Source organism: Triturus cristatus, chromosome 8, assembly GCF_964204655.1.
Source record: "Triturus cristatus chromosome 8, aTriCri1.1, whole genome shotgun sequence".
In the NCBI taxonomy this organism is placed as follows: Eukaryota; Metazoa; Chordata; class Amphibia; order Caudata; family Salamandridae; genus Triturus; species Triturus cristatus.
In genome coordinates, this window is record NC_140591.1 from 517,996,797 (window position 1) to 518,023,103 (window position 26,307).

Here is a 26,307-nt window from a genome sequence, read left to right on the forward strand (position 1 = left end):
TTCTTCGACAAGCCATCTCGGATAGAGCCAGGCCAGAAGCTCGACGGACTAGGGACTCTATTTCCTATTTTGTAAGACCGGACTTTTGCCACACGACGGTGGAGAGGAGATGGCGTCTGCGACAACTTATTAAACCCTTTATGGAGAAGAAAGCCTTAGTTTATCTTAATAACCCTGCTAAGTTGAAAGTTATATATAATGGCCAGACAAAATTTTTTACTTCGGAAGTAAAAGCCAAAGAGTTCTTAGACAGTATCTTAATGGTCTATCAGTGATATTGAGAATGGGAAGAAGCCTGTTATATTGAAACACTGATATATATACAATAGAGAATCGAGAATTGTGGAAATAAGAGTTGACGTAAGGGAGAGAAATGAGAATGGATTGGACATCATTCGGAGTTTATAAAGATAGATTGATAGAATGATATAAAGATATATAAGAATTACTAGTCTTTATATGCTTCTATAAGCCTCTCTATATCTTCCTTATTGTTTTCTTTTGGGCCTTTTTTTTTTCTTCCCTTCTTCTTTTGTTTTTCTTTGGGTGGCTTGGGAGCATCTCTCCATCACTAAAGACTCTTATAGAGTCTAATTGCCTCACATCTTGGGTGGGGGAGGGGGGAGGGTTGGGTGCAGGGGTCTGCTGGGAGGGGAGGCGGGAGGGGATACGGGGGGGGAAAAATGCAGAAAAGAGCTTGATCTGTAGTATAGGAACTCTTAAAGGTTTTTTTGTTATTATAATCTACGTAAGTGACTGGAGTTTTACATCAACTATTTTGATTGATTGGAACGGAGTAAATATCGAATGCAAAATTGGCTGGTGGTGGCGCAAATTATTTAGCATTGGTGGTATCGGTCCAATGGGGAATAGTTTTGAATGGGGAGAGTAAAACTACGATGTTGGAATGTAGCGGGTCTCAATGATGGGAGAAAGCGGGCCCAACTGTTTCAACTGCTACGTCAGGACCCAGTGGACATTCTGTGTATTCAGGAGACTCACATAGCTGGATGCGACAAAAATTTATTAAAATTTCCTGGATATAACCTGATGGCAGCAACATCTCAAACATCTAAAACGCGTGGGGTTGCTATTTTGGCAAAACCCGGTTTGGGGAGTCCTAGACGTCGACTTGTCGACAAACTTGGTAGGTGGGTTGTGGTTCAACTGGAATTGGATATAACCATTTGCTCACTTTACGGTTCTAATTTTGATGACCCACAACTCTTTATTGAACTTGAACTAGAATTGGCTTCCTGGGCTCGCCCACTTATCCTGTGTGGCGATTTTAACATTAATATAGAAAAATTAGTAAACAACAGACTCCCACGGAATTACAGTGGCCGGAAACCTAAAGTCTATAGGGCAATATCTTGTCTGATGGATACTCATGATTTAAGGGATACTTGGGACACTTTGAGGCAGAATGATAATGGCTTTACCTATTACTCCTATCCCCATAATAAGTATGCTCGATTAGATTATATTATGACATCAATACATAGGACAGCCTTAATTGATATAATTAAAGATCCCAAAACTATTTCTGACCACAATGCACTTACATTAATTTTTGATTTGGATAGTTTTAATAGATCTAATTTCCAATGGTCGTTCGACCGGAAGCTTTTTGTGAACCCAGATTATATTAACTATATTACATCAGTTTCTCAATCTTTTTTCGACTGTAATCAATATAGTACATCCAGATTTAGTGTATGGGACTGTTTTAAGGCAGTAATCAGAGGAGAGACTATAGCGTATGTTGCTAAATGTAAGAAAACTCAGGACAATATTAACAAGCAACATAAGGCGGCACTTATTAACTTGGAAATAGTACATGCCAAACAAATCCAGCAAGGAACACCAACTTCTGACATACTACAAAAATTACTGATCTTAAAAACCGAAATTAATAGCTCGTTAACGCAAAAAGCAGCGGAAATATATCAAGCCAATAGAAACAGAATCTATGAAGCAGGGGAAAAAGTAGGGAGGCAACTAGCTCTCAAAACTAGACAGAAAGAGACATACAACAAAATAAAGAATATAGAATATGAGGGTCAACAGTATACCTCCCCTCAAGATATAGTAGATGTCTTTCGAAAATACTACCAAAAACTATATCAAAATGATAACGAGCATCTATCTACAAGAGACATGAAAACCTTTCTTAGCGAGTGGTTGTCGGAATCAGAGCTATCTAGAGTACTTGATCAAGGAGATAGAGAAGAACTAGAGAAAGAAATCGCAATGGTAGAGTTAGAAATTGCTTTGTCGGATCTAGCCAATGGGAAAGCGGCTGGTCCTGACAAGATTCCTTTAGAGTTATATAAGGTGCTGGGCAAACAGATACTCCCCTATTTATTAGACCTTTTTTTGGGAATACAACATCACTCAGCTACACCAGAGTCTTGGAAACATACTAACATAGTAATATTTCCAAAAAAGCGGAAACCTCCCCAGCTTCCATCTTCATATCGACCTATCTCACTTATAAACTCTGACTCAAAGCTATATTCCAAGATACTTGCAAACCGAATGAGGGGGATCATTGAACATCTTGTATCCCCATGGCAGCACGGTTTTATCCCGGGGAGAGGAACAACTGACCATACCCGTAGAGTTATTGCCTTATTTGACATCATGGGCGTCACGGGGGGAGAGATGTCAATGGTCTTACTCGATGCCGAAAAGGCATTTGATCGAGTGTCTTGGCGGTTCTTATGGGAAATAATGGAATATAATAACTTCGGCCCAGGCTTTGTCAAAGCTTTAAAAGCTCTGTATGTCAGCCCTAGAGCTAAACTATTTATTGATGGCTTTGAGTCGGAGTTTATTGAGGTAAAAAGAGGCACTAGGCAGGGCTGTCCTTGTTCCCCGATATTATTTGCCCTAGTGATTAATCCTTTAATTTTAAAGCTCCTTAACTCCTCCCAAATACAACCAGTTACGGTGGGCTCATACTCTACAAAAATATTGGCATATGCCGATGACATTGCTGTGCTTACAACGAATCCAGACGAAGCCGTAGCAGAAATAGAACAATTAACCCAGGATTTTGGTGTTTATTCCGGCTACTCACTCAATAGAGACAAAACTATGGTGTTATGTACAAATAATACCATATTTGAAAGTCCCTACAAAGTGAGAAATGCAACTTATCTTGGTGTAATTATTTCTCCTGAGGTAAATGAGATTAACCGGCTTAATTATGATCCTTTGATTAAGGTAGTAAAAACAGATCTGAAGAGGGTAGATAACCTACATCTCTCAATAATCGGGAGGGCGAATTATATCAAAATGAGTATATTTCCCAGAATACTTTATCTGTTCCGGGCTATTCCATTGATTGCCGACGTTAGTATTATCAAAATTTTTGATTCCACGATATCTAAATTTATATGGAACTATGGTAAAATAAGGAGAGCATTACCATTACTAACTCTCTCCGTACATAGAGGTGGCCTTGGTATCCCGAACCTGACATTTTATCTCTGGGCGACATTACTCCAACAAATGGGCCCTCTCTTTAAAGTTAAACCGGCCAACCTACCCAACATAGACTCCTATATTCCTTCCATTTTTGAACTGGGATTGGGTGAAAAATGTCAAGGGCTATTTCTGAGACAATTGGAAGCGTCTTATTATAAAAAGACCAAGTTCAAGGTGATTGGAGACGCATGGAAAATCTGGAAACTGGCCGCAAAACAATTAGGTATACCTAAAATAACAAGATATACATCTCTGTGGCATAGCAAGATCATCTCATCATCTATGATAGATAATGTCTCTAGGAGATGGGAGAATTTAGGCATATATACACTTGGTCATTTTCTAGGACAAAATTTTATTCCATCTTTTGAGAGACTACAGCAGAGATTTGATATTCCATCTACAGATTATTTAAAATATTTTCAAGTCTTTACTAATATACGGAAATCAAAACTTAATATCACCTTAGATAGTTTTCCCTTTTTTTCTATTATTGAGAAACAAACCACTAGGATAGGCACTTTATATGATATTTTCTCTCAATCCTCTAAAGACGATTTAGATCGTGTGGAGAGATCCTGGGCACAAAAACTTGGAAACCCAGATGTAGATATTGACTACTCCCTAACTCTCTACACAACATTATTTTTAGCGCCCAATCTCAAAGCACAATATTTCAAAACTATTTACAACCTTTATTTTACCCCGGCCAAACTTTTTACCTGGGGAATGCGACTAGATGATTGCTGCCCTAGATGTAGCCAGGGACAGGCAAACTTAATTCACATGTTTGCGGAATGCCCAAAATTGGATAATTTGCAAAACATCGATTGGAGGATTTTGGACTCAAATATTCGGGCGGATTCTTAGATCCTCCGCAACCCTATTTCTTTTAGGTTTTGACGAATCCTTGGGGTACAGCTTGGAGGAACAGAGGATTGTCTTCCTGGGCACAGCTGTTTTTCGTATCATTTTGGCTGCTTGTTGGAAAGATCCCAATGTACCTACTTTTCAGATGTGGCTTAGCCGATTTCTTGCCATCTATAAGCAGGAGACAGCTATATACAGTACAAGAGGCAGGAAAACAAGACTCCGGGGTACCCAGATCTGGGCCCCAATTTCCAACTGGTATTCAAATGTATGATCACCCCCCTGTAGAGAGAAGGGCTGATATGATTTGATGATGTAAAACATGTAGAGATTTACTTTGCATTTTCTATATTTTATATTAATTGTGCATTCGTATTGTGCTGTAATGATTTTGTTTTTCTTAACTGATGTACTTCTTGTTGTACTAAGAATATATATATTTTGTTTGTTTGAATGAAACAGATCAAGCTCAATAAAAATATTTTTAAAAAAAAAAGAAAAGATAGTCTCCTCTTCTTCAGAGACATCACTTGATGGCCTCCATGTCAGCGACTTGGATATCGGCATGTTCTTCAGCTCTGGCTGCCATGAGCACACGCTCCAGACCGAACATTTCTCTCAGCATTCGGCAACTGAAGGAGTCGGATAGGCAGCCATCTATGACTCGGAGACACACTACTTCTTCATCATTGAATTTGTTGAACTTATGGTGTTTGATAAGTATTTCAAGCCTTTCAACAAATTCATCCAAAGTTTCACTATCCCTTTGGATTGAAGATGTACCTTTCATAGTCAACGTTCTGCATCGGATTGAATTTAGTGTTCAGCATTTCTTAATTTGACGGTACAAAGTTTCTTCACCACTGGGTACTTTCTTTATCAATTCTTTCACTCCATCACCTGCTAAGGCTTTGAGATATTTGATGATATTTTTATCACCTGCTTCTTCCAGCACATCAATGAAGTCATCAAAAGCTTGGGTCCAGAAAGTCCATCTTGCAGCAGTATTCTGCTTCTTGGCAACATCAAAAGCAGACAGTGGTTTTAGGAAGGCAGCAGCGCCGTAGTGGGAGCTCTCGCTTCGGCAGCCATGGAAAAGATGAAAGATTGTACTATTTGAACTGCCGTTCAAGGCCTCTTTTGTCGGTTGGGCAAGATTCTACAGTCTCACAAGCGCAGACCCCATGGTTGTGCCTGGGTTGCTGCGTCTGTTGCTGAGGTTGGATGATTCTCTTTACTCTAGCTGTTTGGTAAGTAAATGATTGTTTCTTGTTTCTGAGGCATGCTGCACTTGGTGTTCCTTCATGCTTTCATACACCTTGTTGACCTATACCTTTTAGCCCTCCTTTGCCTTTATCAATTTCTGATTGCAGAGTTATTTTACACTTTGCTGTTGTCATTTGTTGTGCTTTCCATACCTGGTTGTCACTGACTTTACCGTGATCATACTGTATGAATGACGGCTCTATGTTAAGTTGCGGCATTGCACTTCTTATCTCGGTCATATTAGCAACTTTCTGGTAAACAATAAAGGTAACTTTCCATGGGGCATTCAGTGTCTTTAAAGGTCTCGTACTGGCTGGAATTGACTCCACATATGCCAACCGTTGATTCTTAACTTCGACTGAGACGCACATGACACTCACAAGCAGTTTGCTGGACCTCGGCAAAGTCTTTGGGAGAGCACTATCGACTCTTTGGGTTGCGGGGTTTACGTATCCCTGTCTCTTCTCTAGTTGGAGCATCCACCCCCAGCCAGGAACCATTTAAATGAATCATGGCACACACCGAGCTCAGTATTCCATGTCCTTATTCTCTAATGTGTAACCGTTAACTGACATGTAGTGCGTCATGCCTTTTCTTAACCACACCCAACTACTTATGTCAATAGACTACGGAGTCCGTTAGGGAACATAAGGTTCCTGAGCTCTATAATACACAAGACACAACAGTGGCATCACTGGTTTCCCACCTAAACCGTCTATAAAAGGAGAAGCTACACAAGAGAACCCATTTCCAGTGTCCATCTGCTCAGGAAGTGAAATCACTGAATTTACCACCAACCATCTGCAGAGTAAGATACATCACTGGATTTCCAATCATTTATCTGCACTGGAAGTGACATTATTGGTTTCACTCCAAAATTGCCTTTAACAGAAGAAGCCAAACAAGAGACCTATTTTCCATCATCTGTCTGCACAAAAAGGCAAGTCCGTTTGTGCCCGGATGTGCATGGACCGTGCTCAGCATCAGGAAACCTGGTCCTCCCCCTAACGCTGCTACCATGCTACGACCCTATGTGCCTTCAACTCCAGCCACCACTCTGCTTGCTTCTGCCTTGCTGCACCATATAACACCAAAGTAGCATTCGCCTGCACTTCCTGCAAGTTGTCATGCAATTACCCCCACCCAGCACACATCACACGAACAGCACTCACCATCCCACTCTCTCACACTCACACAATCCTGCAACCTCTGACGCAACACTCCATGCTCACATTCATGCTCCTCAACAACAGCTCACTCACTAAACACACCACAAAGATCTGGAATCTGCTGCACAACAATGCCCTGACCTACTTTTCCACACAGAAACCTGGCTGAACCCTGCATCGGCACCTGATACTACATTGCTCATGCTCCCCAGCTAGAAGGATGCCAGGCAAGACACACTTGACAAGCCCAGGGCAGAACTGCCATCATCTACAAAAGCACCATTAGCAGCATCCTATCCATTAACATGTCATCCTCAAACATGGAACACCTGTCATTCAAGCTCCACGTCACCGCCGACTTCACCCTAGGCAGTACTCTCATCTAAAGACCACGGGACCATTCACCAACTTCAACGACAGCATGCTGAACTTTGTTGCACCACTCACCCAAAATGCTAGAAATTGCATCCTACTTGGAGACTTGAACTTCCACCTGGAAGACCACACTGGCCCTATCTCAAGAGCACTCATTGAAGACCTTGGAAGCCTGGGCCTCATCAGTAAATGGGCCTACTCACATCACCGGATACCTCCTGGACCACATTTTCACCAACTTCCATAACATCCAAGTCAACAAGCCCACACCAGTCCCCTGGACAGACCCTGCCCTTGTCAAGTCCAGCATCACTCTCCCGAGCCAACGCACATGAACTACCACCAGGTCAACCCACTGAAATTGAAACAGCATTGTTGGCAAGGACTGGAACACCACTCTCAACATTCCCTGACTCAAACACAACAATGGCCTCTCCAAAGTCATCAAGAATTTCAACAATTGGATCACTTCATGCACTGACTCCATGGCACAAACACAGCAATACAGTAAGATCCAGACTCCAGGACAGTTGGCACAGTGAGGAACTTAGGGGCTCATTATGGCGGCAGAAGGACCACCAAAGCCGGGCCGGCGGTGGCGGTCCTTCCGCCATCAAACAGAAAATTCCCACTGCCAAATTAGGATGGCGGTGGGAATCACAATGGTTCTGCAGCGGACAGAAAGTCTGTCCGCCATGGTTCCGCAAGACGGTCATTTTACGTCTGCCTTGTGGAACCCGGAACCAGGGCAACATTGCGACGGTGCCATGCAGGCACCGCTGTAGGGATTACAGTATCCCTTTCATTCTGTCTTTTTGTGGTGGATATCCTGCCGCAAAAAGACAGGCAGAGACGACTGGCTTTGGGGGCCTGTTGTGGGCCCCCTCTGTGTGTGTGGGGAGGGGGTGCACTGGGGGTACCATGCAGTTCCATGCACCAAGTGGCAGGCACCGCGTGGTGTGTGCCACGTGGTGCAGGGAAATGCAGTGCAAGCACCTTTAACATTGTGGACGATGCTGCAGCCAGCAGCACCGCCCGCAATGTTAAAGGCCCAGGATGCGCCCCCAGGATGGCGGGTGCATCCTAATAGCAGTGGTAGGACCGCCGCATGTCTGGCGGGCGGTCCCAAACACCGCTATGGTGGAGGGTGGACCAAGTCTGCCCACCATCATAATGAGCCCCATAGACTGATAAAATGCCACTGCAAACAACTGGAGCGCAAATGGAGAATGAACCAGGACAGTGCAGACAGGAGCACATTCAAATCCACCCTAAAACACTATCCCCAAATGATCCAGTCCACCAAATGCACCCCTCTGGCACAACACATTGAGGTGTGTACCAATAGAAGCAAATACATTTTCGCCATTGTGAAAGATTCCACATCACAATCAGCAGCATCCGACTTGATCACCCCCTCACAGCACCTTTGAAGTAATCTCTCTTAATTCTTCAGCTACAATATCACCACCGTTTACAGCAACTTCAGCCTACAACTGGACCTGATAGGCCTCGTCAAACACCACTAAATCTTATCCAAAGAACCAATGCTTACTACATGGCTTTCTTCACCATTAATGAAACCAGTGCCACCATGAAGTCATGGGCCGCATTGGACCCCTGTCTCACCATGCCTACTCGAAGGATTACAGCCCATCGGCACCATGGTCACACCTATTCTCAATGCTTCCACCTCTTCATGACCTTCCCAGATGCGTGAAATTGCTCCATTGCTGAGTAAACCCTATGCAGACTCTTCCTTTTCAACGGTCACCAAACTATAGACCAAACTCCTTGCTTCCATTTGGGGCCAAGGACTTAAAGAAAGTCTGCCCTCATTGCGACCACGGATGACATCTGCCTCACTCTGGACAGAGGAGACACTGCGGCCCTCATCCTCCTGAGCCTCTCCACAGCATTTAACATAGTCTCCCACTCCCCCCCATTCTCATCCAATACTTGCACAACATCAGACCCAGTCAGTGAGCCTGGCACCGTACACATTGGACACCAGCAACCTCGTCAGCGGAGTTCATCAAGGATCTTCCCTGTGCCTGATCCTCTTCAATGCATACATGATCCCTCTAACCAGCATCATCCACTCTCATGACATCAACATCCTCCCCTACTCCGAAGGAACAGAACTCATTCTGTCCCTCATGGACAAGATGACCAGTACCCACATCAAGTTCAATGTCTGCATGGCTAAAATCACCCACTGGACGAAGACCAACTGTCTAACGCTCAGCACCAACATGACCGAAATCATGATTTTTGGGATGAGCACATCAGTGGGACTCCCCTGCTGGCCAAGAGAGCTAGGACCAACAAACGTCAAGAACCTCTGAAGCATCATCTACAGCAAACTCAACATAACCACCCAAGTCAATGCTGTCACCGCTTCATGCTTCCATACGCTGAAGATGCTGAGGAAGATTTTCAAAGGGCTTCCACTCAGCATCCTGAAAACCATCACACTTGCCCCGGTCAAAAACAAGCTGGACTAACGGAACACCCTCTGTGCCAGGATAAAGAAACATACTCACCAGCAAGCCGCAAACCATTTAGAACCACTGTCAATCTCCTGAGCCACACTCACATCACATCTGAAGGAGCTCCACTGGCTCAACATTCACAAACAGCACAATTCAAGCTCCTCATCCACATTTCCAAGGCACTACATAACACTGGCTCAACATACCTTAACAATCACATCTACTTTCACAAACCTTCCAGACACCTTCTCTCATCAGGACTCCTACTAGCACAATTCCCAAGCATACAGAAAACCAGATCTGGTGGCCGAGCCTTCTCCTACATGGCTTCATAGCGTGGAATTACCAGTGCCCCCCACCACTGCTTGAATTCCAAAAGAGTAAAAGTGGGCTAAATCTCAGCGCGCAAGAAAGAGAATATTGGAACACAATAGTACAACAAAGAACTCCAAATGTTTATCAAAATTATTATTATTTGCTATTTTTGAGCTTTTCACAAAACAGATTGAAAATAAATGTGTCAAGGTAAGGCACTATTATAAAGTGACAAGTGTTTCAAAGTGACAATGGGTGCCCAGTGGTGATGGTGCAGTGCATATATACAAGAGTGAAGTTATATACAAATATGTACAAGTTCAAGAATGGTCAGAACAACAACAAAGCCAATATCTCTGGTTGTGGCAGGGCCGCTCATTAGTGTGCACCAAGAGATTTGTTAAGACTGAGCCATGTGTTATCGTCGACGTTTCAACCCTGATAATGCATTAGTGCAGTGTCATAGCGGGTCTTCTTCAGGACAAAGGACATCCCAGCAAGTGGGAAGTATCCCTAGGCGTTCCCCGCTGAGTGGAGGCTGCCAGAAAGATCTACACTTGTCAGGAAGGCTCAGGCAAGTGGATTCTCTGAGATGAGGTCAAGTGAAAAATTCTCCTTTAAATAACAAGGGACTGATGATTGTGAAGCGTTAGCATTCACGGACTTTAAGCCTGGATTTCCTTCGAATTATCTCCCGTTCCCTGATTAATTTCTTACTGAACATGGGGCACAACTTGGCTGTGTTATTTTCTGGCAGGAGAATCTCGAATCTAAGATATATTACTGAGGCAGACTGAGGCCCTGCGATACCCTATTTGTTTCCAGAGGAATAGCCTGGAACACCGACTTGACTGAAGGATCGCTTTTTCTATTTCGATACGAGAGGTCACATTGGACCTAGGCTACATTGCACCCATTATACCTGTGGTGTGTGATCATTCTCAACGTTTTCCTTAAACTTCAAAGGAAAGATACTTGCCTACTGAGCCCTGACGAAGTTCTCATCGTGAGAACGAAACGCGTTGGCTGACCGTAAAATCACCTATTCTGTGAGAATTAACTGATTGAAAATAAAGATTCATTTGAAAACCTAAATACTGGCTACTTGGACTTCATCACCTGACGCACCCCCAACCCCTCTATTTTGCTTAGGATCTGACTTACAGATGCATCACCTGACGGCTGGTGCAAGGGCTTGTGGCGCAAGGGACCTGATACAATTGAAACTGATGTGAGGTGCAGAAACAGCAGTCCGCCGTCAAAGTATCTCTGTAGGTTTGTGAGTGCTGTGTGGGTGCATGTTTGGGTCTGTGAGTCATGCTAGAGTCTATGAGTGGGGCTGTGATTGGGTGCATAAGTGTCTGAGTGGGTCTGTGAGTGAGTGTGTAAGTGTCTGAGTGGGTCTGTGAGTGAATGCATGAGTCTCTAAGTGGATCTGTAAGTGGGTGCATGGGTAACTGAGTGGATCTGTTAGTGGGTATGTGAGTGTCTGAGTGGGACGGTGACTGGGTGCATGAGTGTCTGAGTAGGTCTCTAAATGGGTTCATGAGTCTGTGAGTGGGTGTGTGAGTGTCTGAGTGGATCTGTGGGTGGATGCATGAGTCTGTGAAAAGGTCTGTGAGTGCATGCATTAGTGTCTTAGTGGATCTGTGAGTAGGTATCTGAATGTCAGAATGGGTCTGTGAGTGGGTGCATGAGTCTGTGAATCGGTCTCTGAGTGGGTGCATGAGTGACTGAGTGAATCAGTGAGTGGGTGTGTAAGTGTCTGAGTGAGATTGTGATTGAGTGTGTGAATGTCTGAGTGGGTATGTAAATGGGTGCATGAGTCTGTGAGTGGGTCTATGAGTGGGTGTGTGAGTGTCTGAGTAGGTCTGTGAGTATGTGTGTGAGTATCTGAGTGGATATCTGAGTAAGTGTGTGAGTATCTGAGTGGGTCTGTGAGTAGATCTGAGTGGGGGCATAAGTGAGTGGATCTGTGAGTAGGTAAATGTATCTGTGAGTGGGTAGGTAAATGGAAGCATGAGTGACTGAGTGGATCTGTGAGTGGCTGCATGAGCCTCTGAGTGGGTGAGTGATTGGGTGCATGAGTGTCTGAGTGGGTCTGTGAGTGTGTGCATGAGTCTCTGAGAGGGTCTGTGAGTGGGTGTGTGAGCCTCTGAGGGGTGAGTGAGTGGTCTGTGAATGTTTTTTTCTTATTTCTTGGGTGATATTTACAAATTTGCCAAAACATTACTTGGGGGCATGCATCACACGTGAGAATAAGCCTGTTTAGTGACATATTGTGTACATGTGGAGTTCCTGAAAGATGATTATATGCCTCCCATGGGGTGAAGACACATCCAACCTGACCCCTTATACCAAGTTCTGCCATTTCATTTTAGCCCCGGGGACTGTTCCAATGAAGGAAAATGGTAGGCGCATTAGGTTGCGGCTAGCCAAAAACAGCATTCCTTTTGGCATGTGCATTCATGATTAATTGCGAAATCAGCACAAATTAGCTGCGATCATAAATATCCTAATATGGGTTTCCTTAAATTTCTCACAAACTACTGAATGGATTTACATCAAATAACAAAAAGTGCAGTCTGCGGACCAAAAGCTAGCTTTCTGCCAAATGTGGTGAAATTCCATCCAGCGGTTCGGACTGTGGTTGTGTTCAAAGCAACTATGGGAATTATTATTGGAAATGCGCTTTTTTTTTACCCCGCCTTTTCTCAGCCCCAGCTTGACAGATCACCCTGAAACTTTCCATGAGCAACAAGAATAACCAGCACATTTTGTGGGACTACTTTATGAAGATTCATCAAACAGCACCAAAGATATAGGCAAGCCAAAAGACACTTTTCCTAAAGAAACATGGTTCTACCTATAATTATTTTATATATATATATATATATATATATATATATATATATATATATATATATATATATATATATATTGCAGCTCCCAAAACTCTCGTTAATCCCACAGAGTTAAGCACTCAAAGGAGGGGTTTGTATCGATTATTCTTTTATTTCGGCAGAAATCAAATTAACAAGACAGACGCGTTTCGAATCGATCTTCATCAGTGTCTCGATGGCAAGACCGCGCGCCCTACATTTAAATACACATTACGTCATGTATTGCGCGACAGCGTGAAACAGATTCGCCTGACAATCACTGAAACAGAAGATGGCTCAGATCCCGCTTTTAACAATACTTTTGGGGCGGCCATCTTGGAATGATACATTCATTCAGTATGTCCATAGAACTCAGGTCTCTTAAATCAGGGAACCATGATACAAACGGTAATTATATGGAACATAATTCATCCAATAATACTGCATATTTCAATAAATCAGCAGATCGTCATGAAAAAGAATATTCCATTATCATGCGAGAAACAGTATGACGCCATGTATTGGCTATCGCTCCCTATACATTGAAGGAGACAGGGAATGGACAGAAAAAAAGAAAGAAGAAAAAGAAAAAGAAACAGGAGAGAGGAGATGGGAAACATGGGAAACATATGCAGGTCAGACAGCGAAAAGAGAGGTGAAGACAATATAACATTAGTAAGCATCACATGTAGGGATTTCGAACTCATTTCCACAGTTGGTGTAGATGTAAGATCAAGATATCTCCAAAGGGTGTACTCATCTGCCCAAGTGTACACTCAATTCTTCCCCACTATTGAGACCGTGCGGGGCCTTTGTATACAGATCTATAATGTAGCGGGATTCTAATCTACGTAATCTTTGGACTCTATCACCCCCCCTGATGTTTACGGGTACATGATCGAGACCAAAGTACTGTAGGAGGTCCCTGTTGCTGTGGTGTATAGTGGCAAAATGCCTGGCTACCGGGTAATTTACATCGTTCTTATTTATTGCGCGCTGGTGTTCCAAAATGCGCATTTTAACACTATTGATAGTGCTACCGATGTATTTGAGCCCGCACGGGCAAATGAGACAATACACTACATGAGTGGTGGAACAAGTGATGAATTTGTCTATGCGCCTTGGTTGCCTGACCCCTGGGATATTATATGTGAGAACTCTCTTACAATTTTTACAGGCTCTACACTTCCCACAAGGGAAAAATCCATGTAGAGCTTTTAGAGTACCCGTGGGTTGTAGCAATGGTGATAAATGGCTCTTCACCAATTTATCACGGAGTGATCTCGATTTCCGAAAAGTAATCATTGGTTCTTTCGGAATGTCCTTACCGATAACTGTATCGGTTTTAAGGATATGCCAACTTTTTCTGACTAATCTCCTCAGATGATTTGCATCATCCGAGAAGGTGGTTATTAGGCGAAATTTGCCCTCATGTTCAGCTGTGTTCCTATTATTTGTGTTTTTGTATGTCAGAAGTTGTTGTCTGGGTATTTTTCTCACTTTGTTAAGTGCAGAGATCAAGTCTGTATAGTTATAACCCCTCACTTGAAATCTTTTTATACATTGAGTTGCTGCTTGTTCAAAATCAGCTTCTCTTGAGCAGTTCCGTTTCAGGCGAAGCAACTCGCCATACGGGATACTGTGAATGAGTGTGGGTGGATGGTTACTGTGGGCGTGCAAGATGGAGTTGCCCGCAGTGGGCTTCCTATATAGCTCAGTCTCTAGGACACCCTCCCTGGCGGACACCTTCAGATCAAGATAATTCACCGTTAGGGAACTAATCTCAGATGTGAACCTGAGATTAAGTTGATTATTGTTGAGCTCAGATATAAAAGTCCGAGCCTCATCTGGTGAGCCCCTCCATACCAAAAAGAGGTCATCTATGTACCTGTGCCATGCTATCACATGATTAGTCCACTTGCTCATGTGATTGCTGAGGGCGACCTGCTCCTCCCACCAGCCTATGAAAAGATTCGCATAGCTGGGAGCGAAGCAGGTCCCCATAGCAGTCCCAGACAGCTGTCTATAAAGTTGTTCTTGAAATAGAAAGATATTGTGAGATAGACAGAATTGAATGAATTCCAAGAGCATGGTGTTGTGCTCAGAAAATTTCAAAGGTCTTTTCGCTAGGAAGTGTGCTACTGCCTCTAGCCCTTGGCTGTGTTCAATGCATGTGTACAGGCTGGTGATATCCAAAGCAATTAGTTGGTATGTGGGTTCCCACTTAATCTTCTTGATCTGCATAATAAAATCAGTGGTGTCCTTGATGTACGATTTTAACTCCAAAACCAGTGGAAAAAGAAAAGAGTCAATATATACAGACATGTTCTCTGTGAGGCTTCCTATAGAGGAAACGATGGGTCTCCCAGGCGGTTCATTGGTGTCCTTGTGGATTTTTGGCAGTTGGTAAAAGGTTGGTGTAATGGGGTCCAAATTGCGTAGAAAGAGGAATTCGTTTGTCCCCAGCATGCCTCTATTGCGCCATTTCTCAAGTAAATTGTGATATTGTGAGATGCTTGCGTTATACTGTTCAATGTTAGTTGCTTCATAAACCTTCACATCGTTCAATTGACGGTAAGCTTCGCGACAGTACTGTTCTCGTGTCAGTAGTACGATATTCCCTCCTTTGTCGGAGGGTTTACATACTATTTGTTCGTCCTTGGATAGATCTTTCAATATGGACCTTTGTTCATCGGTGAGGTTATTGCCTCGATCTGTGCCACTGGAAGTTTTTGTTCTAAACTTTAGGAGGTCCTGCATCACCGTATCGGAAAATGCGTCGATCGCATCATATGGCATTTGCGGGATGAAGACAGAGGGGGGCTTGAAACTCGTGGCTGGTGTTATTTGTTTTATTCCCACTCGTACAGCTCTGCTTGCCACATCATCAGTCAAAGTACCAACGGTTTCTTCCTCATTCCGTAGGGCCTCCAGCATTTCCAACATATCGAGATCACCAGTGGTCAATAGATCAGTTCCTTGAAGTTGTCCTTGTTGTTGTAACTGTCTAGCTTCCTTCATGGTAGGTTTTAGTTTGAAAAATTTATGAAGCTTCATTTTCCGTGTGAATTTGAATAGATCAATACGCGTTTGCGTATATTCCAAGTGATTATTCGGGCAGAAGGAAAGTCCCAATTTGAGGGCGGACTCCTCGGCATTCGTGAGTATTCTAGGTGTCAGGTTCACGATGGTTAGATCTTCAACATCATTTACCATCTCCTGCCTCTGTTGTTCCGTGACCCACGTGTCGCTGTTTTGCCCCTTCCTCTTCCTCTTGCCCTTCCAGCCGCTCCTTCTGGTCGATCTTCGTTTTCGGGTGGTTTGCTCTTGCCCCCTCTTAGCCAAGTTTGGCGAATGAGATTGAACTCCTGGTGAAAAGGAGTCTTCACAGGGGCACTGGGAGGGGCGGGAACTTCATCTCCGGAGAGTTCGCTCTCCGTGACCTCAGATTCCGATGTTTCGATTCTGCTTGTCACTTCAGATGGTTGCTTTTTATTCAGTGCTCTACGGGGTTCGTCGAACTTCTTCGCGAAAGTGAGAATCCTCCCCTGTAGGTAGTCGCGTTCATCACGGGCAAACTTCTCTTGTTTACGTTGTCTGATTGTTAATTCATATTTTTTAAGTCGTTTTTTCATTTCTTCCCTCAGGGTTTCTTGTGTGCTGATATCTGTGTTGTTGGAGAGATCTTTTTAGAGGTTAGCTATCTCCGCCAGCGCTTTGTTCCTGTCGCTCCAGGCGAATTTGACCAAGATTGCCAACATTCCTTTGCATGATGTTGCCGTATATTCAGCCCATTCCTCCAGAAGTTGTGGGTCCGGATTTTCGTAGGCGGGTACTGTGTATATTCGTAGTCCTCTTGGCACCCTGTCTACGTCCATATAATTCTGGAGTGAGGTCGCCTCCCACCATTTCCTTATCTCTCTCTCACAGAGTCTTTCTAGTTGGTTATACTGCGTGCGCAAGGTGCTGCGGGTGTTGGATCCGCTCGGTGTATCATCGGGTCCAGTGGCACCTCTGTCCGTGGTTGTCTTGCCATGTGCGTAACTCATACAGAGGAGCCCATCAGAGGGCGCGCTATTTAAGGAGTGCTTGTGACCGAACTGTGTTTCCTTCCACCACAAGCCTTTGAAGAAGAGGATTTATCTCGAAACGTGTCGGCAGCAGTAGTGTTATGGCTGCGAAAGGAGCAGGCTGACGTTATCCTTTCCGATAAATAAAGGGCTTAAGCTTGAAGCTCTATGCTGGTGTTCGAGTGCTTTTCAAGAGAACGATACAAGCAGGAGCGTGAATTTTAGGCGGCTGTCGTGCTGCCGAGAAGCACCACCCCGAGAACCTGGGGGCCGCAGGGGTCGACATTTGCCAGCCTCTTTATGTGGAACACCAACAAGGAATTGAGGACGACGCCTTGCCTGCCGAGGCTCATTTGGGGGCCTTCAAATCAGCAGGACATTACAACCGGCACTACAACTCCCATAACCATGTGCGTAACTCATACAGAGGAGCCCATCAGAGGGCGCGCTATTTAAGGAGTGCTTGTGACCGAACTGTGTTTCCTTCCACCACAAGCCTTTGAAGAAGAGGATTTATCTTGAAACGCGTCGGCAGCAGTGGTGTTATGGCTGCGAAAGGAGCAGGCTGACGTTATCCTTTCCGATAAATAAAGGGCTTAAGCTTGAAGCTCTATGCTGGTGTTCGAGTGCTTTTCAAGGGAACGATACAAGCAGGAGCGTGAATTTTAGGCGGCTGTCGTGCTGCCAAGAAGCACCACCCCGAGAACCTGGGAGCCGCAGGGGTCGACATTTGCCAGCCTCTTTATGTGGAACACCAACAAGGAATTGAGGACGACGCCTTGCCTGCCGAGGCTCATTTGGGGGCCTTGAAATCAGCAGGACATTACAAACGGCACTACAACTCCCACAACCATGTGCGTAACTCATGCAGAGGAGCCCATCAGAGAGCGCGCTATTTAAGGAGTGCTTGTGACCGAACTGTGTTTCCTTCCACCACAAGCCTTTGAAGAAGAGGATTTATCTCGAAACGCGTCGGCAGCAGTGGTGTTATGGCTGCGAAAGGAGCAGGCTGACGTTATCGTTTCCGATAAATAAAGGGCTTAAGCTTGAAGCTCTATGCTGGTGTTCGAGTGCTTTTCAAGGGAACGATACAAGCAGGAGCGTGAATTTTAGGCGGCTGTCGTGCTGCCGAGAAGCACCACCCCGAGAACCTGGGGGCCGCAGGGGTCGACATTTGCCAGCCTCTTTATGTGGAACACCAACAAGGAATTGAGGACGATGCCTTGCCTGCCGAGGCTCATTTGGGGGGCCTTGAAATCAGCAGGACATTACAACCGGCACTACAACTCCCATAACCATGTGCGTAACTCATACAGAGGAGCCCATCAGAGGGCGCGCTATTTAAGGAGTGCTTGTGACCGAACTGAGTTTCCTTCCACCACAAGCCTTTGAAGAAGAGGATTTATCTCGAAACGTGTCGGCAGCAGTGGTGTTATGGCTGCGAAAGGAGCAGGCTGACGTTATCCTTTCCGATAAATAAAGGGCTTAAGCTTGAAGCTCTATGCTGGTGTTCGAGTGCTTTTCAAGGGAACGATACAAGCAGGAGCGTGAATTTTAGGCGGCTGTCGTGCTGCCGAGAAGCACCACCCCGAGAACCTGGGGGCCGCAGGGGTCGACATTTGCCAGCCTCTTTATGTGGAACACCAACAAGGAATTGAGGACGACGCCTTGCCTGCCGAGGCTCATTTGGGGGCCTTGAAATCAGCAGGACATTACAACCGGCACTACAACTCCCATAACCATGTGCGTAACTCATACAGAGGAGCACATCAGAGGGCGCGCTATTTAAGGAGTGCTTGTGACCGAACTGTGTTTCCTTCCACCACAAGCCTTTGAAGTAGAGGATTTATTTCGAAACGCGTCGGCAGCAGTGGTGTTATGGCTGCGAAAGGAGCAGGCTGACGTTATCCTTTCCGATAAATAAAGGGCTTAAACTTGAAGCTCTATGCTGGTGTTCGAGTGCTTTTCAAGGGAACGATACAAGCAGGAGCGTGAATTTTAGGCGGCTGTCGTGCTGCCGAGAAGCACCACCCCGAGAACCTGGGGGCCGCAGGGGTCGACATTTGCCAGCCTCTTTATGTGGAACACCAACAAGGAATTGAGGACGACGCCTTGCCTGCCGAGGCTCATTTGGGGGCCTTGAAATCAGCAGGACATTACAACCGGCACTACAACTCCCATAACCATGTGCGTAACTCATACAGAGGAGCCCATCAGAGGGCGCGCTATTTAAGGAGTGCTTGTGACCGAACTGTGTTTCCTTCCACCACAAGCCTTTGAAGAAGAGGATTTATCTCGAAACACGTCGGCAGCAGTAGTGTTATGGCTGCGAAAGGAGCAGGCTGACGTTATCCTTTCCGATAAATAAAGGGCTTAAGCTTGAAGCTCTATGCTGGCGTTTGAGTGCTTTTCAAGGGAACGATACAAGCAGGAGCGTGAATTTTAGGCGGCTGTCGTGCTGCCGAGAAGCACCACCCCGAGAACCTGGGGGCCGCAGGGGTCGACATTTGCCAGCCTCTTTATGTGGAACACCAACAAGGAATTGAGGACGTCGCCTTGCCTGCCGAGGCTCATTTGGGGCCTTGAAATCAGCAGGACATTACAACCGGCACTACAACTCCCATAACCATGTGCGTAACTCATACAGAGGAGTCCATCAGAGGGCGCGCTATTTAAGGAGTGCTTGTGACCGAACTGTGTTTCCTTCCACCACAATCCTTTGAAGAAGAGGATTTATCTCGAAACGCGTCGGCAGCAGTGGTGTTATGGCTGCGAAAGGAGCAGGCTGACGTTATCCTTTCCGATAAATAAAGGGCTTAAGCTTGAAGCTCTACGCTGGTGTTCGAGTGCTTTTCAAGGGAACGATACAAGCAGGAGCGTGATTTTTAGGCGGCTGTCGTGCTGCCGAGAAGCACCACCCCGAGAACCTGGGGGCCGCAGGGGTCGACATTTGCCAGCCTCTTTATGTGGAACACCAACAAGGAATTGAGGACGACGCCTTGCCTGCCGAGGCTCATTTGGGGGCCTTGAAATCAGCAGGACATTACAACCGGCACTACAACTCCCATAACCATGTGCGTAACTCATACAGAGGAGCCCTTCAGAGGGCGCGCTATTTAAGGAGTGCTTGTGACCGAACTGTGTTTCCTTCCACCACAAGCCTTTGAAGAAGAGGATTTATCTCGAAACGCGTCGGCAGCAGTGGTGTTATGGCTGCGAAAGGAGCAGGCTGACGTTATCCTTTCCGATAAATAAAGGGCTTAAGCTTGAAGCTCTATGCTGGTGTTCGAGTGCTTTTCAAGGGAACGATACAAGCAGGAGCGTGAATTTTAGGCGGCTGTCGTGCTGCCTAGAAGCACCACCCCGAGAACCTGGGGGCCGCAGGGGTCGACATTTGCCAGCCTCTTTATGTGGAACACCAACAAGGAATTGAGGACGACGCCTTGCCTGCCGAGGCTCATTTGGGGGCCTTGAAATCAGCAGGACATTACAACCGGCACTACAACTCCCATAACCATGTGCGTAACTCATACAGAGGAGCCCATCAGAGGGCGCGCTATTTAAGGAGTGCTTGTGACCGAACTGTGTTTCCTTCCACCACAAGCCTTTGAAGAAGAGGATTTATCTCGAAACGCGTCGGCAGCAGTGCTGTTATGGCTGCGAAAGGAGCAGGCTGACGTTATCCTTTCCGATAAATAAAGGGCTTAAGCTTGAAGCTTTATGCTGGTGTTCGAGTGCTTTTCAAGGAAACGATACAAGCAGGAGCGTGATTTTTAGGTGGCTGTCGTGCTGCCGAGAAGCACCACCCCGAGAACCTGGGGGCCGCAGGGGTCGACATTTGCCAGCCTCTTTATGTGGAACACCAACAAGGAATTGAGGACGACGCCTTGCCTGCCGAGGCTCATTTGGGGGCCTTGAAATCAGCAGGACATTACAACCGGCACTACAACTCCCATAACCATGTGCGTAACTCATACAGAGGAGCCCATCAGAGGGCGCGCTATTTAAGGAGTGCTTGTGACCGAACTGTGTTTCCTTCCACCACAAGCCTTTGAAGAAGAGGATTTATCTCGAAACGCGTCGGCAGCAGTGGTGTTATGGCTGCGAAAGGAGCAGGCTGACGTTATCCTTTCCGATAAATAAAGGGCTTAAGCTTGAAGCTCTATGCTGGTGTTCGAGTGCTTTTCAAGGGAACGATACAAGCAGGAGCGTGAATTTTATGCGGCTGTCGTGCTGCCGAGAAGCACCACCCCGAGAACCTGGGGGCCGCAGGGGTCGACATTTGCCAGCCTCTTTATGTGGAACACCAACAAGGAATTGAGGACGACGCCTTGCCTGCCGAGGCTCATTTGGGGGCCTTGAAATCAGCAGGACATTACAACCGGCACTACAACTCCCATAACCATGTGCGTAACTCATACAGAGGAGCCCATCAGAGGGCGCGCTATTTAAGGAGTGCTTGTGACCGAACTGTGTTTCCTTCCACCACAAGCCTTTGAAGAAGAGGATTTATCTCGAAACGCGTCGGCAGCAGTGGTGTTATGGCTGCGAAAGGAGCAGACTGACGTTATCCTTTCCGATAAATAAAGGGCGTAGGCTTGAAGCTCTATGCTGGTGTTCGAGTGCTTTTCAAGGGAACGATACAAGCAGGAGCGTGAATTTTAGGCGGCTGTCGTGCTGCCTAGAAGCACCACCCCGAGAACCTGGGGGCCGCAGGGGTCGACATTTGCCAGCCTCTTTATGTGGAACACCAACATGGAATTGAGGACGACGCCTTGCCTGCCGAGGCTCATTTGGGGGCCTTGAAATCAGCAGGACATTACAACCGGCACTACAACTCCCATAACCATGTGCGTAACTCATACAGAGGAGCCCATCAGAGGGCGCGCTATTTAAGGAGTGCTTGTGACCGAACTGTGTTTCCTTCCACCACAAGCCTTTGAAGAAGAGGATTTATCTCGAAACGCGTCGGCAGCAGTGCTGTTATGGCTGCGAAAGGAGCAGGCTGACGTTATCCTTTCCGATAAATAAAGGGCTTAAGCTTGAAGCTTTATGCTGGTGTTCGAGTGCTTTTCAAGGGAACGATACAAGCAGGAGCGTGATTTTTAGGCGGCTGTCGTGCTGCCGAGAAGCACCACCCCGAGAACCTGGGGGCCGCAGGGGTCGACATTTGCCAGCCTCTTTATGTGGAACACCAACAAGGAATTGAGGACGACGCCTTGCCTGCCGAGGCTCATTTGGGGGCCTTGAAATCAGCAGGACATTACAACCGGCACTACAACTCCCATAACCATGTGCGTAACTCATACAGAGGAGCCCATCAGAGGGTGCGCTATTTAAGGAGTGCTTGTGACCGAACTGTGTTTCCTTCCACCACAAGCCTTTGAAGAAGAGGATTTATCTCGAAACGCGTCGGCAGCAGTGGTGTTATGGCTGCGAAAGGAGCAGGCTGACGTTATCCTTTCCGATAAATAAAGGGCTTAAGCTTGAAGCTCTATGCTGGTGTTCGAGTGCTTTTCAAGGGAACGATACAAGCAGGAGCGTGATTTTTAGGCGGCTGTCGTGCTGCCGAGAAGCACCACCCCGAGAACCTGGGGGCCGCAGGGGTCGACATTTGCCAGCCTCTTTATGTGGAACACCAACAAGGAATTGAGGACGACGCCTTGCCTCCTAAGGCTCATTTGGGGGCCTTGAAATCAGCAGGACATTACAACCGGCACTACAACTCCCATAACCATGTGCGTAACTCATACAGAGGAGCCCATCAGAGGGCGCGCTATTTAAGGAGTGCTTGTGACCGTACTGTGTTTCCTTCCACCACAAGCCTTTGAAGAAGAGGATTTATCTCGAAACGCGTCGGCAGCAGTGGTGTTATGGCTGCGAAAGGAGCAGGCTGACGTTATCCTTTCCGATAAATAAAGGGCTTAAGCTTGAAGCTCTATGCTGGTGTTCGAGTGCTTTTCAAGGGAACGATACAAGCAGGAGCGTGAATTTTATGCGGCTGTCGTGCTGCCGAGAAGCACCACCCCGAGAACCTGGGGGCCGCAGGAGTCGACATTTGCCAGCCTCTTTATGTGGAACACCAACAAGGAATTGAGGACGACGCCCACCATACTCACGCGCGGATTGATGCAATCTTTGTCACATCCACCGAATGTGCGGGCATCCAGGACGTTCGCATTCTCCCCAGAGGGATCTCTGATCACTCCCCTGTCCTCCTGGGTCTGGGGCACCCGCCCCACGGGGCCCGTCAGATGTGGCGCTTCAACGCCTGGTTTCTCCGGGATAAAAGACTCTGCAAGGAGGTAGGGTCCGCGCTGGCGCAGTACTTTGGTGATAACGATGGGTCAGTCTCCTCGGCGGGCACCCTCTGGGAGGCGGGTAAGGCCACCATCAGGGGGGCCGCCAAGGCGTTGGTGGTGCGGCACCGCCAGGCGCAGCTTCAGCAACTCACTGCCTGCGAGGCCCGGGCGTTACGTCTGGAACAATCTCTATCCGCGGATGGGGGCCCGGCCGAGGATCGTCAGCTGCGGCTTCTGCGGGAAGAGATTCGCCAGCGGTCACTGGATGCGGCGAAACTTCTTTGGCAGTCCTCGGTGGCGAGGGTCTACGGGTGGGGTGACAAAAATGGGGCTCTGCTGCACCGGTTGGTCACCTACCCCGGGGCATCGCGCATTATCCTGGCGATCACCGACTCGAACGGCCAGCTTCAGTCCACCTCCGTGGCCATGGCCAATGCCTTCGCTCAATACTATGCTCGGCTGTACCGGGCCCGGGCGTCGGACCTATCCCTAGCTTCGCTGCTTGCAGCTCACAATTTAAAACTTCCTTGTCTTCGGTCCAGTGACTGGGAGAGTCTGGAGGCGCCCATCTCGCTGGAGGAGATCGGGGAGGCGATCGGGCGCACGTCGGCGGGGAAAACCCCGGGACCGGACGGATTTCCGCAAGAGTTTTACGCCGCCTATAAGGACCTTTTGACCCCTCAGCTGAGCGCCCTTTATGCTGAGGCGGTTGAACGCGGCTCCTTCCGCTCTGAGGCCGATGTGGCCACGATCGTGGTTCTGCCCAAGTCCGCGCCGCCCTCTTGTGACAGATCAGCTTACCGGCCGATCTCCCTCATTAATACAGATATCAAACTCTACGCGGCGGTCCTGGCGCAGAGGCTTCGGCCCTTTCTGTCCACCCTGGTCCATCCGGACCAATGTGGCTTCATGCCGGATCGTGGTACCCGCCACTGCCTCCGTCGACTTCACGTGGCCCTGGCCCATCGTCACCGCATATCCCCGTATCTCACGCTCCTACTCGCCGACTTCGAGAAGGCGTTTGATTCGGTTGGGTGGCCCTATCTCTTTGAGGTCCTGGCTCATATGGGTTTCGGCCCCAAATTTGTCGGAATGGTGCGGGTCCTCTACGCGCGTCCTCGTGCCCGAGTGCTAGTTAACGGGGCGTTGTCGAAGCCGTTTCGGATCGGCCGGGGGACGCGGCAGGGGTGCCCACTGTCGCCTCTCCTCTTTGCCCTTGCCATGGAACCCCTCGCGGCCCTCGTCCGCGCGGACCCTCTTCTTCGGGGCTGGGAGTGGCCGGGCCTTGCACCCGACAAGATAGCCCTTTATGCAGACGACGTGTTGTTGTACCTTAGCGACCCGGCGCGATCTGGCCCCCGTGCCCTCCATCTTTTGGGCCTTTTTGGCCGTGCGTCGGGCCTCTATGTAAACCCGCATAAATCGGTCCTTGTGCCTCTGCACCCCTCTCGGGAATGCTTTGACTGGCAGGATAGGATTCCCCTCCGCCGGCTGTCGTTTAAATACTTGGGTATCTGGGTCTCCCTGCTCCCGGAATTGAGCTGGGCCCTTAACGTGGCTCCCCTGGTCAAGAGGGCCAAGGCTGACCTGGTGCGCTGGCAACCGCTCCCACTCAACCCGCTGGGGAGGGTGGCACTCTACAAAATGATGATCCTCCCCCGGATCCTCTACGTATTACAAAATACCCCTGTGTCCTTTCCGAGGCCTTGGTTCCGCGAGATGGACGGGTTGGCGACTCGATTCCTCTGGGGCGGTGGGAGGCCGCGGCTGGCTTTGTCGACGTGTCGTCTACCCACCTTTGACGGAGGGTTCGGTATGACCAACCTCTACCTCTACTATTTGGCCACTCGCCTTCTCGTCATTCACGATTGGTTCGGCGGGGGATGGTCCGACCCGGCCTACAGGGTGGAACTAACAGATTTGGGTTTCCCCAGCATTTTGGATCGCCTGTACGGTGCTCCCATCCCCGCTTCTTGCCCCGGAATCACCAGGGCGGTCTTCTTGGCCTGGCGGGCGGCGCTTCGCCATACCCGGTGGACAGGACGGCTGACTCGCGCCACTCCCCTTTGGCACGGGGCGCTGTTGCGGGATGTTGCTGCCTTGGAGGGCTTTCGGTCATGGGACCTGCTCGGCATCTCCCAGCTGGGAGATGTCTGGCGAGGGGGGCGCATGTGCTCATACGCAGAGCTGCAGGACCGCTTCTCCCTTCACTCGTCACAATTTTATAAGTATCTCCAGCTCTAACCTGGGGAGGGGGGGTATTTCCCGTATACACCGCTCAATACCCCCGCGGTTCGGGACGGCCTGAGGGAGAAATGGGAGGGTTGGGTGGGACCCTTGGATGAGGTGGATTGGAGGGATGCCCTTATGGCCCCCCGGCTGGTGATGGCCTCCGCCAAGTTGCGGCTGATTCAAATATACTATCTCCACACTGCATACCTCACACCGGAGCGTCTACACCATGCGGGTCTCTCTGCTGACGCATCTTGCCCCCGCTGTGGCTCTGACCCGGCCGACTTTATCCATATGGTGTGGTCCTGCCCGGACCTAGGAGATTACTGGAGGGGCATAGAGGCTGACCTCACGGAGGTGTTGGGCTGGGAGGTACCACACAACCCTAGACACGCCCTGCTGGGCATCACGGATGGTCTACATGGCACCCGCGCAGAGAAGCTGTTTCTCATGACAGCGTTAATGGTGGCAAAAAGAGACATTGCAGCGGCATGGAAACACCCGCGACCGCCTACTTTGGCTAAATGGAGTGCTGGCGTGGACTGGTGCGCGGCCCAGGAACGAACTCTCTATCAGGCGAGGGGCTGCCCCAAGAAATATCGTAGGGTATGGGGGAAATGGTTGGGCAATATACTTTGATCGGGCGCTTTGAGGGGGCGGGGGTGGGGGACGGGGCTTCGTGGGGGGAGGAGAGGGGGGGATCTCATTCTGTGTGACTGTACAGTGGTGGTTTGTCAGGTGCAATGTTTTTCTCCTGCTGTGTTTTCAAAATCTCCAATAAAAATTGTTTATCAAAAAAAAGAGTCTGCTTCTGCACCAAAAAATGGCTCCCCCTT